The sequence below is a fragment of the Scaptodrosophila lebanonensis genome, unplaced genomic scaffold (genome assembly GCF_003285725.1).
Source record: "Scaptodrosophila lebanonensis strain 11010-0011.00,11010-0021.00 unplaced genomic scaffold, SlebRS2 tig00000061-arrow-pilon, whole genome shotgun sequence".
Lineage (NCBI taxonomy): Eukaryota > Metazoa > Arthropoda > Insecta > Diptera > Drosophilidae > Scaptodrosophila > Scaptodrosophila lebanonensis.
The window spans coordinates 7,436,377-7,457,066 of NW_022060554.1; the positions used below are offsets into that span (position 1 = coordinate 7,436,377).

Below are 20,690 nucleotides of genomic sequence, written 5' to 3' on the forward strand. Positions count from 1 at the left end.
TTTAATTTAATTTATAAATTTAGAAGTTTGTGCATTATTGTATCTTAAGAATAGTTTTTATTTTACCCAAAAATTATTTATGTATATATATTATATATACATGTATATATATGTATATTTATATTATATATTTATATTATATATCTATATTATATATTTGTATTATATGTTTATGTTCTGTTTCTTTTTTTATGGAATTACATATAAAAAAGGTTAGTAAAAATAATTTTTGAGCTAACAGAAATAATCAATGTTTATATTTTCACATAATAATGAGTATTAAACTTAACAACATAAAGGGAACAATTTTTATAATAGTATTTAATGAAATAAGCCAGAATTAACTTAAATGTGAATAATATTAGTAAAATTAAATACGGTTTTTTCAGAATATGCAGTCCTAACTAATTAAAAAAAAAAATAAACTCGTCCCTTCTCGGACCTGGGAGAATCTGGATGCCAACTTTGGTTATTCTAGCTTTTATAGTTTCTGAGATCCTTGCGTTCATCCAGACGGACGGACAGACGAACAGACGGACGGACATGTCTAGATCGATTTCTTTCGTCATGCTGATTCAGAATATATATACTTTATGGAGTCGGAGATGCTTCCTTCTGCATGTTACATACTTTGCACAAACCTAATATACCCTTTTTACCCTACGGGTACAGGGTATAACAATTTAAATTACTTTTGAAAAGTGTTTGATATTAAAAAATCGGCGAAAAAATCTTGCCCCCTGGATTAAGTCCTGACTACGCTCATGGAAGTAGGGCTAGATGTCTCGAACTTAGTGAGTTGATATTAATTTGATTGAAAAGCTTAAATACCTTGGAAACTAATAGACGTCTACTGAAGACATTTTCGGCTCCCAAGTACTCTACAAAACTGTTCTAAATAAAATCTTATCAATGAGCCTCCATTTGCTCTGCACTCTTATTTTCTTTGCCACATCGTGACGTATGTTTTCATTAACTGCACCATTCAAAATTGATTCATTCAATCATTTAATTGAAACGAGTAAAAAGAAATATTTGTGAATATTTGCTTATGTTAGTGTTAGTGAATGTGTTGGTGTGTTAGTTTCGTTATCGTTATCGTCATAGTTATAGTGCGTGATGTCATCAAAACGAAGCTGTTTTTGCATAATCGAAATGAACACAGAACAGCGGCTTCTCAGCTTGGACCTTGAGCCCTTTTTTCTCGTTATTGGCGACGCGATGTGAGTCACTCATTCATTGATTTTTCTCGCATAACTTTTTGTAGCCATCACCTTTTTTCACATTTCGAATCTTATGTTTTTGATTGAATTGGATTCTCGCTTAGTTGTGTTGGCTTGCGAATGTATCTTCTAGTGTGCCCACTCAACATTGTCGAGAGGGATGTCACGTCGGAAGCGAACTTTTGAGTTTGTCATATGAATAAATAACATTTTGAATTGCTGGGGAGTGTAGGAAGAGTCTGCCATAATGATGCAATGCTCTCTCTAATTGGATTTCGCCAAAGTTAGCCGTAAGCCGTAGGTCAATGTGCTGGAATTTATTACTACTTTATTTAACGGACTGTACTAAAAATGTGAAATATTTACTTTCGCATTCATTGACTCTTTCTTTGCTTTCAATCAAGAAGGGAAGGAATAATGGAACAGAAGTGTGGCCCACATGAATTGAAATTAGCATTTTTCAGGCTCAAAAAACCAAGTATTTCTTAAGAACGTTTCCTGGTTTAATTATTTAAGAATTTAACATATAGTCTTGGCTAGCTTGCAGCCAACTGAGACCAAATTGTGTATATGGGGTCTGGGGTCCATTCAGAGATGAATTTGGAACATTGTGCTCTCCAGTAGTCTGAACAGATTTCCGGAAGCGGCAAGTCCACAAAAAGCATTTCATTCTTGAATATTTTTTAAATTTTAATGCATTTTTAACAAATTTAGGATTTCCTGCGTGGTACATCGTTTATTTGGTGTTGGGTACGTACTGGATGTCTAGTTTGTCTTTAGTCTAAATTGTTCAACAATTTTTCTTTTTAAAATTCCTAAATTTTGTATTTTCCAGAATGTCTAGAAATGCCGATTTTCAGCTATCTTTTTTATTGATTTATTTTTTTAAATGGATTTTATCTCCATTGCTCCATGCTTTACCGAACACAAAGATAATAGGTGCATTCTTAGATATTTTAGGAAACTCTATTTTTGAAATCTAAACAAATTAGACGCAAATATTATTCAAAGCATTCAGCAGAGCCCATAGTACATATTTAAAAGTGCATAAATTGAATGCATTAAATTAATGGAATAGATTTAATTGAAATAAAATAACTAAAATTTGGACATGCTTAAATAAAATATCAGTATTATTTTTTAAGCAGATACTTTTCCAGTTCAGTTAAAAAGTTAGTCTAGCATTCTGATAAAATAAGACACAGTGATCCTAAAATCGGTATTATGGTGAGGGTAGTTACTTTTCAAAAATACCCGGATACTAGAGGTTGTAAGCCTTTTGTGTTACTCTTAGTTCGGGAATTGTGAAAGGAGCGGTAAGTTCCTATTTCAATGGAAGCTGGGAGTAAACAAGTTTTGTTTTGCACTGTTTTCCTTTTTTCTGATCTCTGCCAAAACTTGAGTTCGTGCTTCAGGCGAGTGTGAGGCAAGATTAAGTATTTTGACTTTATCGATTCTAGCCGCGTGAATCATGTGCTGCTTTTTGTAGCGTGAGACGAGCGCCTGTACCAAATGTGGCATGCATTGGAATGGGCACGCGTGAGTTGGACGCTGTGGCGCAGATTCAGGCGACGATGAGAGGACGCGATGATGACGATGACGCGTCGAGACAAGTACGCAAAAAATTGCTGCAGGCAAACTAGCGACGGCAGCGCAGTGGCAGGACCAGCAGCTGTCTCTTCTTATGGCATTGTCCTTGCTGTTATCCTTGTTGCCCTGTTGTGCGAGGGGTGGTTTGGTCTGGGCTCGGTGTCTCGCCTCGCTTACAGTATTTACACGTTGCTTGTGCTCGTTCCCGTTTTGTTGTTGCCGCTTGTTGCCACTCGCAGAAATTGTTCCTTTCTATATTTTTTGGGCAGACAACAAGAGCAACAACAACAACAAGGACAGCAGCAACAACAAACTGCTAGCAGGCTGGCGAGGATACGGAGGACGACGAGAGTACATCAATGCGCGCATCTGTGTAGACAGGGGTGGCATACGCTTATTTCATTATATTTATTTTCTATTTTATTCTCTATTCTGCTTTGCTCGACATTTCGTGCGTTTCTCTCGCCTTTCTAATTCCTGTTTCTGTTGTGTTCGCTTATTCGGCGTATTTGTTTTGGGGCAGTTGCTTTCGAGTGAACATGAACATGAGGCGAGCAATACGAGTGAGAGAACAGAGTGAGTTTTTCCCTCATGTTACAGTCGTGGCGCGTATATTAGGCAGGGCCTGTGCGTTTCATTCAGAATTCAATAGCTTAAACATAAACAGACTTTATTCAAATCATAGTGCTTATTGTGCTCAGTTATGATTAAATATTATAAAATCCATGTTCAAAATGATAAATTTTTTAAATGAATGAAAACAAAAGGATTAAGCTGCTTTCTAAAATAATAACAGTGTTTTCAGCGATGGTTAGTAAAAACTCATTTAAGATATATCTGAATAATATTGTTAGCTTAGGGATAATTGCCTAGAGGAATGGAATTATTTATGTGCACGTGATGGGAATGATTTATGTTTCCTAATTATTCATAATCAATAGAAAGCTGGTGAGGCATTTGTAGTAGTAATTGAAAATTAAATATGGCAAATCACAATTTACATATATAGTAGATCACAATCATGAAACATTTGAATATTTGATTCAACTAGTTTAACTGACTAGTCAATTTCTAACTAAAGATTTAAGACCATAACGGAACATAAACTCTTTGAACTTTGCAAAATATCCTGAATTTCTGATAATGCAAACTGGGTACTAGGGTTTTGTATTTTACATGATATACTATAGCTTATATAATGCTCATCTATCTTTGTAAAAAATATGCCTTTCAATAAGGAAATGTTTACTTAAATGATTTGTTTATTTCACTTTATTACCTCTATTTTGAAAGACACCTAATTCTGTTTTTACACGGTAGATTGGTTCCAGAAACAACCGTGTAAAAAAAGACATTGATCATATGCAAAAACAGGTGAATAGTTCTCTAAAGAAATATATGTATATGCAATTTTTAATTTTCAAACCGTGCTATATCAAAATCGTGTAAAAAAAGACCGTGTAAAAACAGAATTAGGCATAGTTTGATTGGAATGAGGATGAAGTAATTAAGAATACACATTATAATATAATATTTATTCATTTTGTTTCTAATATTTTAATTGTTCATCCGTCCATTTGTATACATTTATGAAGAACTTAATTTTGTAGAGTGATTGTGTTTGCATAGATATTAGTGGATCTTCAACCATTATATTACAAATTATTGCCTCAACAAATTGCTATGCTTATTAGCGTAGTTGATGAACCGCCTCTGTCTTTGCTTTCCTGTCTCCAATATCTTGGTTAATAAAACCGAAAACACCCACTGTTGTGGCCGAGTCTCATTGCCTATTTCCGGCTGTCAAGCGCTGAGCATGAAAATATAAATCTGTCTGTTGCAGCAGCGTTTCCGTCAATTATTTGAAGCCAACCAAGAAATATTATAAAATTTCCGGCACACTTGGAGCTACTGCAGTCTCTCCACTCCCGAACAAAGTTTAAGTCAAATCGCTGCAAGTGCCAAAATGTCAAATTTCGGCTACTGGTTTGCGTTTGAGCCAGACAACGTCAAACTAATCGGATTGTTGACTTTTGGTTGTTGTTGGTGGCAAATGCAATTCAAAGGGCTAGAGACACGCACAAATGGCGGTTCGGTGAATACCGCAGGCGCTTGAAACCGAAATCCTGAAACCGCACGCGTCGTTGCACCCCGACAAGCCGGCGGCTACGTCCTCCCGCTAACCGCCATCCGCCATCCGCCGGCAATTACTTCACGTTCTGTAAACAAACAAACAAACAACAACAGGCACATAAAATTAATTTCTACACTCAAAGCGAATGACGACGAAATTGTTATTTTGCGTGAAATTTTTCGACACCGTGTGTGCCGTGTGCCGATCTAATATAAAATGCGGCATTATTTACGCCATATCCTGCGGTGTCCTGCCTAAAACAACCCTCGATTGCTCTTACTACGCACGGTATGTGTGTATAAGGTACTATATATGGGTGTCCCATTTCGATATGTTGTGCTCAGCGCGTCCCCCGTTTCTGCCCTTTGTTTCTTCTGACAAAAATTTCCAAATTACCCACATTGTTGGGTTATTGGCTCCTTACTCCTTTGCTGCCTCTGTTCTGCTTCTGTTGCGTATCGGGGGCGGCTTCAGCCGTTGCACGCGCCCTGATCGGCCAAATGTCACAGCCGCTGGTACTGTTACATTCATCCTTTAGCCACATCGCCTGCATTCAGCCGTTTAACATACTCGACACTTTTCGCGTGCTTTTCAAGTGCCATTCATGCTTGGCTTTGAAATTGTTCGAATGACTTGTGTTGTTGTTGCTGCTCATTGTGGAGTTCATGTTTTCGTTTGGAAGTAAACAATGCTGCGCTTTGAGTTCCCGGAATCTTGCAAGGGTAAGTTTGTTTTGGGCCAGCAAGTGAATTCGGGGCTTTGGTCCTTAAGGCAATTTGCTCTATAAGGTTCTACGGTGAGATTTTTAATATTGTTGGGCCAGGATGCGAATCCTGGAATTGCATCTTGGCTTTTGAGAACAGAACAAACCTAGTCCTCAATTGGAGTCTCCCTCTAACAATGAATAAAGTTCCAGGCAGAACTTAAAAACCATCCAGCTGTCCCATTACTTCAAATATGGGAAATAATAAATTTAAAAAAAAATTTTGCCAAACTTGGTTAATAATTTTGAATAATTCCCGTAGTTTTATTGTTATGCACACTATGTACATATAGCGAAATACCTAAATAGGTATGTAATCTTCATATGAAGTTAGAGAAAGTATTTTAATCTCTGCTTAAGCATTGTGATAGCTTCTCTTGGCGTTGCTTTAGTTCAACTATGCACCCTAAAAAACCTCTGCCAACATATACTATTCAATTGAAAGTGAAGAACTTGGTATATTATTACTAGAAAGAGTTGTTGTAAGCAGTTAATATCTTAGCGAAAATGAGAATAATTCTAAATAGGTGTATTTGAAAACGCCCGCGGAAGTCTTTGTTCATACGTCTAATTAGATTTGTTTTCAAATGTTATAAATTCCTTTCTGTACAAAATCTAATCTAAGCTGGTTTATGTTGCCTTTTTCTTTTTTAATACAAGTATGTACACATTTCCAACGCTGCCACAATTCAAATCAATTCCAGTCGCAATTTCTCTGTTGCCGCAAGCAGTGACCTGACCGCAACTAAATTACATATTGTGGTCTGAAGTTTTTGTCTTCAATGTGTCGGAACTCTTGTGGACTTTAAAGTCGTCTGAAATGTGAGTTCCACGAGGGGTCAGTATTATACTACTCGTGCTTGCCAATTTATGGAGCTCGTGTAACCTGTACATTTAATTTGCAGGGACAAGAAGTGTGGCTGCCGATGTCAAACACAGGCACAAAATAACAAAACACACATGCCAGAGTCAGGGCTCCTGGGCTCCAATGGAAGCCATGTCAAGTGGTTTGCCGTTTAGGAGCGGTGGCCGAACGGACATGACATGACATGGTTTGTGCGACATGGCGCCAGCCAAGCCGACGCCAGGCTCCTGAATGCCAGCAACCCCCCTTCGAAGTGTTGCCTTTGTTGGGGCTGGTACTGGCGCTATTCAAATTGTGCCGTCAAGTGGCTTGGTGCGGTGCGTGTGTCTTGTGTTCTGTTGCTATTGCCATTGCTGTTGTTTGTACAATTCGAGCCCCATAAAAGTTGGAAATGCCAAAGCGTGTGCTATTGATTTTCCAGTGTGCTCTCCTAGCTGCTCTACAATTAGAAGGCGACTTGTTGGCGATTGTTCCTGTCGTCATCGAATTGGTTGTTGTTGCCATGTTATTATCAGCCACGCTACATACATATACGAGTAGTCTGTTATGTTCGAGTACATAAATAAATTCAGTGTAATTTACTTAGTTGCCTCCAATACTTTGCACAGACTTTTAAGGCAGCTATCCTAAAACGGCAGCTAACATACATTTATTTTTTAAGTAAAATTTTTATCTGTTGCGGTTTGTTATTATACACATAAAGTTGTATTATGTTATTGGTCCCAGTATATGTTTATAATTCAATTACTACTCAATTGCAATCTTTTTGGCATTACATTTTATAAAATGTGTCAAATTGTTCTCCAAAATTAAAAGATTAGAAGCGACCACTTGTTGTTTCATCAATATGCGTCTCTAATTTAAATGGGTGAATAATGCCTTGGTCTATAATAGTACATATGTATAAAGGTTTCATTAGAGTCGGTGTATTTGGTGCAAACATTTCCTCTATAGCCTTCTACAGTGTGACTTGTTGCATTTTCAATAAAGAACAATATTTATCGAATTCGCTTCTTCATTGCACGTTTTTTCACCCATTTTTATAATTTAACAATTAAATATGTATGTATGCACTGAAAAAACAAAAGCCACGTTCAAAACAACAAATGAATGTAAAAAAAATATGTACACATTGCCATTCTAATTGAATATAAATGGAATATAATTTGAAAAAAATGTTTCATAGATAGCTAAATTATTTAATATTCATTAAAAATAACAAAATGTGACTGCCGATATGAGGCTCTTAAGTGCAAAAAGCTGTTCATTATTTTTATACGATATCAACACTTAATGCTGCCAAAGGAAAATTTCATGCATCAAATTATGCTGTACATAGTTTGTTTTTTTTTTAAGCGTAACTGGCTGGTAAGGTCCCTTGAAAGGTTTGGCTAGCGACATATGTATGTAGGCTCTATAAATATAAAATGAATATTTTTTTCTATGTAAACCGTAAATCGCACTTGTTCTTAGTCCCAGATATACTTGTATTGTCATAACGGGTTAGAGCTTCTCTCCTAACATTCAATCAACGCAAATTCTAAGGTTTTAATATTATTATCATATACGAGTATGTATGCATTATATAATTTTATGAAAAATAATTGAAATACTTATTCAGCAGTTGCTCAGTCACTGTTTCGGTACAAGACATTACTGCATGTCGACTACTAAGAAAGCACGATTCCACCTCTATTACAAAGGAATTGCTACACATTTCATTGGAATTCGTTGCAATTGGAGGCGTGCTATCTACAAATCGGTGAGCTCGGGGCGCACAACTTTAAGTCTAGGTTTAAGAAATTTGCAAGTTGTTCTTGGCTGGACTCTTATCAAAACCCGACGTTCGCCCTCGAGTCCGCATTTCCATGCCCCCCTTCACCATTTTCATTGCCAGGGCCGACGCTGAGGCGTAGCCTCTTTTTGGCATTCATAAATTCCATTTTTGCAATTGCAACCGTCTGTGCCGACGCGTCGGATGGAAATGCAATGCAGCAGAGAACAAGGTTTGGTTGTGGTCTCCTCCTGGGCGCATATCGAATTCAGCTGCTTACTTGGTTGTCTGCCTGGCCCAGGGCTTTGGGTTGTGGGATGTGGGATGTGGGTGAGAGCAACGGCAGCAGCTGTGCACACATACCTTGATGTACACGGATGGTATGATGGGGGAGCAGCACACCTTGCTGCAAGCTACGTGGCTTTGTATATTTTAAATTTAGCGTGAACTCTGCAAGCTTTTGCATTTTACGAGCTCAAGAGTATAATGGGGGGTCATGTATACTGGTGGTAGGATTTACAGTTGGGGAAAAGTGAAAAATCTTAAAAGATTTGAAGGGTGTGTGTCTGGCTTGGATTCAAGTGCTAGTTCTGTTGTTATGGGTTTTAGACTGTTTGGATTTGGTTCTGTTATGGATACGTTTATTAATGTTGGATCAAATGCCTGCCAACTGAACCTGAATGTGTTCTAAAGTGGCAACCAAAATTGCTCTGACAATATATGTTGAACATGTTAAATGTTTTAAGTAATGGTTCTTGATTTGTACTTACATAATTTTATGTTAAACAAGATCAAACAAATAATCATTCTATTCTCCCTTTTATTTTTGGGTTGTACGTTTGATTGTTCCTTAATTGTTCCCTACACAGTTGGAAGTAAAGCCCAAAAAGCTAGGTATTTTAATTATAATACATACATACATATGTACTTAATTTGGATTTAAGTCTTATCGATAAATAGTTTAAATGTTTGTAAAATTGCATAAAGTTAGACTTTTGTTCATTATTTCGTGTCTAGACATATAAATGTTTAAAATGGCGGCTATATTTGATAAATTTTAAAGAAGATCTACGATTTTATTTGTAAGTAACTTAAACAAGGTATAAATAAACAAAAATGATTTGACTCTGCCCAACACAATATCGATAATCTACCAGTTATTATTATTTTCACAATTATAAGGATATAGTGCAGTACATATTAAGTTCACTCTATCAAACATACCGAGAATCTGCTTACATGGTTATCTTCATGATCTTTCAAAATAGATATGTATAAAATATGAGCAAATTCTTCTGTTTTGAATTATTATATGACTGCCGCAAATAGTCTATAATTGTCGAACCTTTTTTTGGTGAAGAAACTCTTGGATTAGAACAATTTGCTTACAATATTTTTATACCCTGTACCCGTAGGGTAAAAAGGGTATATTAGGTTTGTGCGAGAGAAATCGATCTAGACATGTCCGTCCGTCCATCTGCCCGTCCGCCTGTCCGTCCGTCTGTCCGTCTGGATGAACGCAAGGATCTCAGAAACTATAAAAGCTAGAATAACCAAAGTAGGCATCCAGATTGTACCCAAAGGGTACAAGGGTATAGTAGTTTTGTGCGAGTGCACATGTAACACACAGAAGGAGGCGTGGCAGACCCCACAAAGTATATATATTCTTGATCAGCATGACAAGCCGAGTCGATATAGCCATGTCCGTCTGTCTGTCCGTCTGTCTGTCCGTCTATCTGTCTGTATGAACGCAGACACATCCAGTTAGTAATTATATATCCGTATACCAAGTTTCATTATGATAGGTTGATCAGAGTTATAGCCATATAACCATGCCCAATGCACACATACATACATATGTAAGTACACAAACACGCATAGACACGATTCTGATGTAAATGTATGTATATTTTATGTATGTATGGAATATTTTATATTTAATTTAGTTAATTAAATTAATTAAATTAAATTAAATTAATTAATTAAATTAAATTAATTTATTATTTTGTGGGGTGGTACAGTGTATTTAAGAGTTGAGCCTGCTCGACTTTAGCATTCCTTTGTTTTAAAATAATAATGTGATTCGAATCTTTTGGGACCCAATTCGCTTAAAAATGTATTTAAAATGTATCACATCAAATGGGCACATAAATAAAAGTACGTTAAGTTCTAAACTACGTAAAGTACTGAGCTGATTTGTAATGTATTTTTAAGTGGCTTAGCTATTTTTAAATTTCTTACTTACACACGCATTCTTCAATAAAACGCCATCATTTGCAAGACTTGGCCGGCTCAAAAAGTGGCTTATCTTACTCTTCTGAGACAGCTTCAATTGCCGTTTTGCAAACCTCGGCGTTGTCATCATAAACTCTCGCCCACAACATGAGATTTCCACCGAAGATTCGTGTTTTCTGATGTGTGGTCATGCCGTAGACAAGTGCACTCCTCAAACGGCAGAGGGTCGGCAATGTGACATAAATGCCAGTTTTTAATTAAAATGTTGCTGCTGTTGTTGGACGTGTGAACATCAACCTAATAATAAACAAGATAGAACGCTACAGTCGAGCAAGCCCGACAGTAAAATAGCCTGTGCTCTCCACAAAAAGGGAAAATTAAAAAAAAAAAAATTTAAAAAAAAATAAATTATTAAAAAAAATGAATGAATTAATTAATTAAAATAATTAATTAAATTAAATTAGAATACATGTTTATGTTCAGTTTTAACAGCACACATTTACATCACGTACCTATGCGTGTTTATATGCGTGTATGTATGCAGCACAAAGTTGAACAAAAGCAGCAACAATAACAGCTGCGGGCAGCGCTGCCGACAGAGCTGCAGGCAGCGCATGAGCAGCGATTTTACTTATGGCTATAACTTTCTTCAGAATTGACCTATCATGATGAAATTTGGCACACGGACACATTAGTACTAACTGGATGTACCTACCAAAATTGATTTTTAAATTCCGAGAATTACGGAAGTTATAAGAAAAAATACGAATTGCGGGGGAGTGGGGGGGTGTATCAGAAAAAATAAACAAACTCGTTCTGCCTAGGGCTTATAGGAACCTTGATACCAATTTTGGTTATCCTAGCTCTTGTACTTACTGAGATCCTTGCGCTCATACAGACAGACGGACAGACGGTCAGACGGACAGACGGACAGACGGACATGGCTATATAGACTCGTCTTCTCATCCTGATCAAGAATATATATACTTTGTGGGGTCTGCCACGCCTCCTTCTGTGTGTTACATACATGCGCACAAAACTAGTATAGCCTTTCACCCTTTGGGTACAGGCTATAATAAGCGACGCAAGTAGTTATGGAAACTTGCATTTGTAGTGAGAAGCTCAACAATCAGTTAAAAGCATTTGGACATGCATCGGTGAATGAAATTATTTTGTACACAAAACTGCAAAATAATTAACCACACAAAACTCCATTGAACACACTTCAGTTGTTTCTATTGACGATGTATGTTCTTTTGAGAAACTTGTTTTATGTAGTTCAGAGTTTCAAAGTCAGCGCTACTTCTGGGATTGTCGATACACAATTCCATTATACATGCAATATATTTTTTTTGTTTGCCAGTCAAATGTCAGCCAAACGGGCCAAAAAATGATGAACCTTTTTCACACCTTAATGTTCTCCACGTGCATGGGACGGGCTCGATGTTAATGGTCTTGCGGTTTGCGTTAACTATAAAATTTTATGGACTCGCCACAAAAACCCAGCGCCATAATATTAATTAATAAAATATGCTTTATGCTATTTTATTGCAAGGGCCATTAAATATGGGTAGAATATGGGCGTAGAGAATTAATTAAAAGGTAATAATTTATGGATAACAACATTTTGTATTGTTTTTATCTATGTTGGGGAGTATGTAAGGACTTTTTTTTTTTAAAACAACTCGACAAAGTGATGACATAAAGTCAAGTCATATTGGTCGGCCTGATTTTTATAAACTCTATTAAATTAATGTTTTAATTTTTCAATATATTTCAATTTTCAATATACAATCTAAAAGGTTTCAATACCTCAACACACCTTTACAATTTGTACTCAGGACTTGGCTAGTTTGATCGTCGGAGCTACTTATTATTTTTGAATTGATTCCATTTCATTGAGGAATCAGGTCATGCGCTGAAAAGATATTAGCAACTACGGGAATTTTGATGTTGTAATTCTTAAAAGATGCATTTGTCGGTTTCTTTTATACGATATCTATTTGAAACACTTATGCCACTTATCTTAAATAATGAGATCCTTCTTCTGGGACTATTACCGTTATGTAACAGTATAGCCTGGGGAAGGCTCCATAACATTAAGCCCCACAGAATTAATAAACATAAAAATGTCAGTATATCTTGTTGGAAAGGTCTCCCAAAATTCGTTCCTTACATACAGAAATTTCTTTAAATTAATGCTCTTATTATTAATTACCCTTTTACACTTTATAATTATTAGAACTACGAATTTACTAAACTGTTTGGATTGTTATAATCAGCTAGTACTTACCTCGAGATAAATTATTTCGTAAACCACCGTGAATAATATCTAAAGTAATATTTAAAGTGACAAAATGTTTCGAGGAAAATTCAAAATTAAGAGCATCCTGTTCGGGAATTTTTCAGGTAATTTTTTTACACCTTGGGTCACATTATTGGCGTTTTAGTAAGGATCCCTATCTTTTTTGCCACTATAATATAGCTTATTTTAGCAGGGGATAGTGTAGCTTCCCAACAGTGAAAGAAACCTTTGAATTGAAAATTTTCGGAGCCTTTTCAACTCAAATAAACAACCACAAACACACAATCAAACAATGAAATCTTTCCTCTTTATATTATATTAGTATAGATGTGAAAATTCGAAATCGTGACGAACTTGTTATTTTAGAATGAAAATTCGATTCTAAAAGTAGGAAGTTATTTTACCGTCTGATTGATAGATTCAAAGTAATAATATATAATAATACATATTATATAATAATATACAATTTATAATAATAATAATAAAACAGGCTTAAAATTGGTAAGATGTTTGTGATTTCCAGAATTACTTTCGCCCCTGGATAGCTCAATAAAATCGGGCGTATAAAGGGAAAGCATTCAAATATTTTATTTAACTTTTATTGTTATGTTGTTATATAGACTTATTAGTATAATAATTTTTTCGCTAAAACCGAATAAGACGAACTTGTAATTGTAGTATTTACTTACATTATTAGTACACAGTTTTGGATTATTATTCGCCTATGTTTTTGCTTCATCTCTATTTCGTAGCTCAATGGAAATACCGCACATTTGCTTTCATATTTTTAAGGTCCAATTTCCTCTTGGCGGCTTCTTTGTTCTGGTGGGGCTTGTGTAGCAATTGCCCTGACTTTGCTTTATTTTAACGGTTTGCTGGCCACGTGCAAGCTTGTTGCCTACTGTTTTCTTATTTTCAAGTAACTACAGAAATAACAAAAACAATTTCAAACTGGTTTCGCCTGGGACTTGGCTAGAAAAAGTCCAACTTGCGGCTTAAACACACGAGTATGCCACAGAGTACAAAAGCCACCAGCCAAATGCTGCAAGCTGCGCGCTTACGGTCGTCGTCGGCAGCGTTGCAATTAGTCTGGCTAAAGTCGTGCCTAACGGTAAACAATATGCTGCTTCCGCCGTCGCTCACAATGTTCATAACCAACATTTACTGCATTGCCGGCAGTCGGACAACGCTCTCCTCTCTCTAATCGTATCAAAGTCGTGAGATTTATTCCGATAATGTCGGCTCAAGTGATAGATTACAACGCTGTATCTCTTTGGCTTGGTTTTTTTTTTTTTTTTTGTTGTGGCTTGTTGATTTTGTTGTAGTTGCGCCGCAGACTTCTAATTTTGAGCACATAAAGCCGCTTAGCCTCTGCTTTAAGACTGGGACTGATGTTGGGTGGGAATTTTCTGTAGAGGGTCTCGGGGGTTTAATGGAACTTTTGTGTTTTTATCATTAAGCACTTGCCCTCGATCGATCTTTACTTTTTTTGCTTTTTTTCTTACAGATTAATTGTTTTTAAGGCTTGTACAATCAAGAGGTAAGTTGAAAACATGAATCAGTTTGATTTAATCGACAACTTCTGAAGTTTTGGTAATAAACACATTGCAAGTCCATACCATATATTGCCTCATTATTTTATATAACTGCCAATAGGAGAGCCCAAGGATGAAATAATATCTCTTAGTACGATAATCTCTTTCCTTATGAAGATATCTTGAGGCAATTATGAGATTTGTATGCTATTCTGAACCTTAATAAGTGAAATAGGTGTACTATATTCCTATTTAGTGATGTACATAGGAACAATCGAAAATCAAACTCAATGATTAATTAATAGACTTATTTTTTATTTTGTTTAGTAAATAAACAAATAGTGCTGTCGATACATATTTAAATGATTGATTTATATTATATTTTAATATTATAGATTGAAATAAAGACATGTATTAATATTACGTTGCCATTTAAAGTTAAAAGATAAGAAAGCCTAAGAAGGAATCACAGCCATATGTGGTCAGAGACATTATAGACCTAACAAACTAATGATTTAAGTACTTACTATTTGTAAGTAGATGAGGAAAATTAATTATACTTATCAGCTAATTAAGCATAGAGAGAAAGAAGGGAAATCACAGCAGTAAGTGGTCAGAGATTTCCCGGAGATAACTTTAAAGGATACATAGAATTGAGAGAGGGTTCTGTCGAAAGGAAATGCGAAAGATCATTATATCTATACCAAATGACCCGAAAACGAGCGCAATTAGATGAATCACTACGAGATCACAAGTAGATCAAGAATATAAATTATTAAAATTCGAAATGGTATCTGCACATATATTTGTCAAAAGTTTTCGATATGTACACAGCGGCATAACATCAAAATATAGCCACGTTTGTACAACTCAATCCGCTGCCATATAACAAGCCATCAACTGTGCTACCATTTACGAGTATGCAATGCAAACCATTTTGGGAGGCACTTATAGTACAGAGTGAGAGCGGCGCCATTTTAGGCATAAGTACAACCCAAACCACATAGACCCAAGTATGCTCTAGCATTTATGTACATGCGAGTGCTCCTCCAGTTTGCATTACTTGGCCAGCTTGTCAATTAGCGCCGCGTCCAAATGGCTTCATTACCATCAATCTTAATTGAAAAATCATTGAGGCTGCTTATAAATTCAGCGAGAAGATGGCGACGATTCGCCATATGGTCTGGTCTGGTCTGGTCCCTCTGCCATCATTTCGCCCGATGATTTGCTGCTCATGTAACTTGTAACGGGCGACAACAACTTAAGTAGCTTGAATTATGAGACAGTCGGACACAGAGACGGACCATCAAGGCGAGAGTACGAGTAGATAGAGACATGGACATCTCGCTTAAGTAGCTGCAGTTATACTAGTACTCGGCTATATCTGCCGATGTTTGTGTTGCTGCTGTGCAAATTGTGTGCAATCATTGTCAATTTACAATGCACAGGCATGCAAAATGACTTGACAGACTGAAGAAAGTACATATTGAAGTACAATAGTGTGCGACTGTCTGTGGACGCAGTTCAACAGCGCACCTTGAACTAGAGGGGCGATCGACGTCGCCACAAGCAACTGGAGACTGGGTGTGGGGCCGATATGCAGACCTGGAGACGCAGAGGAGGCTTATCCAAGCCCACAGATCTCTTGTTGATTTTGTTTTCCTCGGGGTCGAGGTGATTTGTTTGGATGTTTACCTTCTGTGTGTTTGTTTGCTTGTTTGTTGGCCTCGCACCCAAGCGTATGAATTTTCGTCGCTTTTAGTTGCAAGTTTTGCATTTTCTCGTTGAGTTGGTTCTCACTCCTTAGTCAATTGTTATCGTAAGCAAATTTGTACGTTTTGTGTATTTGTATCTTTATTTATTTCCATAATATTATTTTTTGTGCTTCGCAGCAATTTTTCACTTCCCGTAATCGCACACTTTTATTTCTTTATTTACTGTTTTTATTAAAAATTTATTTTGTACTTTATTTTTGTTGTTGCTTCTGATCGTATAAATCAAATGGGTAAAAAAATATAAAACCGTGAACGGGCAATTCGTCGTCTGGGGACAATAACCACTGACAGCTGTTGTTTGTGATTAATTTTCATGTGGCGACGCGTTGCATTTATGTATTTATTTGAACGTGCTCACTTGATTATGGGGGCAGCTCAGACGAAATTGGGCTTTACGATATAAGGCATATGCTGACTCCTAAATGGTTAACGCTTGCAATTCAGGTCAGAAGCTAAAACGTACTTACCGCAGATTTTCTTTAAATTAAAAAAGAATCCTTTGGTTCCAGTACTGTCAGGCATTTGCTATGCAATTCTATAGTATAAATATATATATAATTATAATTACTCACATATAATAAAAATTCAATTACAACTAGTATTGCCCCTGATAAAAATGTCTCCCATTTTAATTTTTTTTTAATTTTTCAATTTTTGATAGAAGTACAGAAATATGCAGATATTTTTTTAGGTATGAAATAAAACTAAAGAATAATTCATGGAGATTTTCAAAACGATTTAAAAGAGTTACAATTCCTGTTACAAGTATGCTCCTTGGAAACATGTACATATGTGTGTATATGTACATATTAAAGTATTAAGTAATTTGTAATTTTATTTGTAATCTCTATCCTAGCGTTACAAGTTTAGGTTACTTTTAACTACAAGTACGCTAGTCCCGTTTAAGGAGTGTTTTCTTCAGCTGCTACATCTATGTTATATTTGTTTATTCGTACAGCTGTATGAGATATTTGCACCGATTGTTCCATAAACAATTTAGAAATACAAAATTTGCTTAGAATATGCTTATGAACAAAAAAAAGTTATCCTAATTGGGGAGATTTTAGCAGCTGAGTGAAATAATGATGCTATATATCGATATATCGATCTCAACACATCTTCCCGGTACTTGAAAATAAAATAATATGCGCCTTTAATCATCGATTTTTACTTACCTAAAAGAAAATAGAAACTTGTATATTTGCAAATGAACCGAATGCTTTATTAATTAGAAGGCAAGCGTAAAGAATTCAATGCAAACAGAATTAGTTATTAAAGAAATATGCGAAAACCAGTCGCAGTACGGCGAGGCAATCTAACAGCCATGCAGGCCTGCACAAGTGGCCGATTAAAACCTGTACCTACAATCCAATAGCTATAATCTATATCTATAAGCTAGCTAAAAAAGTATTTGCAATTGCATGTAACGAGCAGGGCATGGCAACAACAAAATAGAAATTGTGTTAATGACGCACTTTGTGGCCAAAGTATTTTGACCAATTAACAAAATGCAGTGTGGTGGCGAGGCATTTGCATGCAGCCTTTCAACAATACGGCTGGAATGTCTAGCGTGCAATGTGGAGCAGCATTGACATAGATATGCAACTGAAGCATTGCCGCTGATGTCATTAATGTGGCATTAGTGTGATGGCAGTGGCACAGTTCTACGCTGAAAGGAGTTGCAACCAGAGCAGCAGGTGGAACAAACGCCGCTGGGGCTGTGCTGGTGTCTATCCACATAATTGATGATGACATGCAGGGAATGCGTTTACGAGTATAAATATGTACGAGTTTAGACGAGCGGCTGCAATTACAAAAAATGTCAGTAGACAATTATATAATTGACTTGGACATAGCGGCAATGTTGACACAGTCACTGCATCTACTAATTGAGGTTGAAAGTCGGGCAGCAGCAGGAGCACACATCGGTAATCTTGATGTTGCTCACGATCTCGTGATATCGGGCAAATGTGTGTCACACACACACTCATACATTAACACACACACACACATGCACTTAACATTAAATGAAATTAAATTGCAAGCGCAACTCTCGACAGGCAACGATGACGCCGACATCAACTCTCAATGCTGATGACATCGTTTGACAACATTGACACGCATCTTGACAAAATGTATCTAATAGATAAGCGTTGTGCGCGCCCCCATCGAGCACCTAATGGCCTGTAACTGCGGTCATGCAAGTTGATGTACTTGTACAAAGGTAGAATGTGTATTTAAATATGTTGGGGTTTCTACATTGTTTCTTAAGGATAAGGGCCACAAAGGCAAACTTGTGTTCTCTAGCGCGTGAAAACTGATAAGCACATTTAGAATATCTCTTTTAGTCTCATAAATGCAGTGAAACTTAAGAGCCATACATACATATGTATGTACTTTCGGGTAAATGAAGTTATTTCAAGTACGTGACAGGCATCCCAAGTTGTCACATAGACATGTTTAAGCCAGCTCGTAAATGGAACATTCGTTTTCGAAAATGGGTCACTCTATTCGCTTTTTAATAGGATTCTAAGGATTTTGAAACAGATAAAAACTGACTTCAAAAAAGGAAGATGTTACTAATTCGTCTCTAGTTTTTTTTTTTGTAGACCGACTTCAAAAAAGGAGTATTATTTTATATATATTTTTATTGGTTTTTTGTTTTTTTATTTATTTTTATACCCTGTACCCAAAGGGTACAAGGGTATATTAGTTTTGTGCGAGTGCACATGTAACACACAGAAGGAGGCTTGGTAGACCTCACAAAGTATATATATTCTTGATCAGCATGACAAGCCGAGTCGATATAGCCATGTCCGTCTGTCTGTCCGTCTGTCCGTCTGTCTGTCTGTATGAACGGAAGGATCTCCGAAAGTATAAGAGCTAGAATAACCGAACTTGGTATACAGATTCTCCTGAGACCGAGAAAGGACGAGTTTGTTCATTTTTTCTGATCCACCCCCCCACTCCCCCCCTATTAACGATTTTCTATAACTCCCGTAATTCTTGGAATTTTGAACTAAAATTTGGTAGACACATCCAGTTAGTAATTATATATCTGTATACCAAGTTTCATTATGATAGAATGATCGGAAAGAAAGTTATAGCCATATAACCAGGCCCAATGCACACATACATACATATGTACAAGTACACAAACACGCATAAGGCACGATTCTGATGGAAATGTAAATGTATGTATGCATGCATGGAATATTTTATATTTAATTAGTTAATATTTAGTTAATTAATTAAATTAATTTAGTTAATTAATTAAATTCAATTAATTAATTAATTTAATTACTTTTTTGTGGGGTGGTACAGGGTATTTAAGAGTGAGCCTGCTCGACTTTAGCATTCCTTTCTTGTTTATTTTTATGTTTTTTACTCCATTTTGAATTTGAAACTGATGGTCCCATTTCAATTTGGTTCGGTTCTAACAATGCCATCCATGAGAAAACTACCTTAAACATACCCCATTTAGTCCAAATAGGCCAATTCCTGCACAGGATGCTGTTACTTCAGAATTATCCTCGAAACATTAAGTCACTTTCAATGACAAAAAATCACATTAAAATTGTACTATACTTGTTAAATATAGATTCTATATTTCAAAAACCGAAAAATTGTATTCTGTAATTATTCTTTTAAGAAGAAGAAGTTTTGATATAAGTACTTCGTAACCTAACGAATATAAAATCGGAAGCTGAATCGATTAAGAAATTGTAATTGTTCATATAATACATAAATGATCAAGCCAAATATTTTCTAGATTACAGACAAAAGTAGTTAGAGTCATATTAAACCTAACAAATAAATTTAATAAAGTAAATAAAAGAAATTGAAGGTACAGGCGGACCAATATGGGTACAGGTTTAAGGAAAGGAAAGAAAAAATATAACAATATTAAACTTAGCTATTTAATTTATATAACATACACATTAATTTTAATTGAAACAAATATAAATAATGAGTGCGAATGAAGCGGGTTATTTTTGTTATGTTATGTCTGTGAAATTTGGGAATACTATGGAAATGGCGCCAAACAGATTCTTATTCCAAAGCGTTGCCTTGGGCGAAGCGCCAAGAATGTATACTTGTATGATCATGATACGGCGGCTACTGGTAAATTCCTGACAGTTTAGCTGATAAACGCATAAATATGCGAGCTCACAAGCATTTTAATAGCTGTTTTTGTGTCATTGCTGACCTCATTTGTGGGCTACACACACACACACACACGCAAACACACGCACACGAGCGTCATAGCCGCACTTAAAACAGTTGAAGAAAAAACTATATAGATGCGTATGTGTATGCAAAAAAATAAATTGATAGAAATTGGAAGTGACACTATGTAAAATGTGCAGGCCCGCCCGCCAGTTAAAACATAGAAATAGAAATTTGTGCTTTTATTATAATAAATTGCATAGTCCAGCAGCCATGAACCGAGAATGGCTGAACACATACGCAAATTTTTACCGCCGGTTG

At 36.1% G+C, this 20,690-nt stretch overlaps 1 protein-coding gene across 2 annotated transcripts in view; it reads left to right on the forward strand.

The window, feature by feature from the left end:
- The window catches only part of LOC115624579 (protein unzipped), a 47,432-nt gene that overhangs the window by 6,876 nt on the left and 19,866 nt on the right, over nt 1-20,690 (forward strand). The window contains exon 3 of one of the 2 annotated variants that reach the window (XM_030519314.1): nt 14,397-14,429. The exons of the other annotated variant lie outside the window; for it this stretch is intronic. The gene's annotated coding sequence lies outside the window, so the exon portion shown is untranslated. The remainder of the gene's footprint in view (nt 1-14,396; nt 14,430-20,690) is intronic. 2 annotated transcript variants of the gene reach the window in all.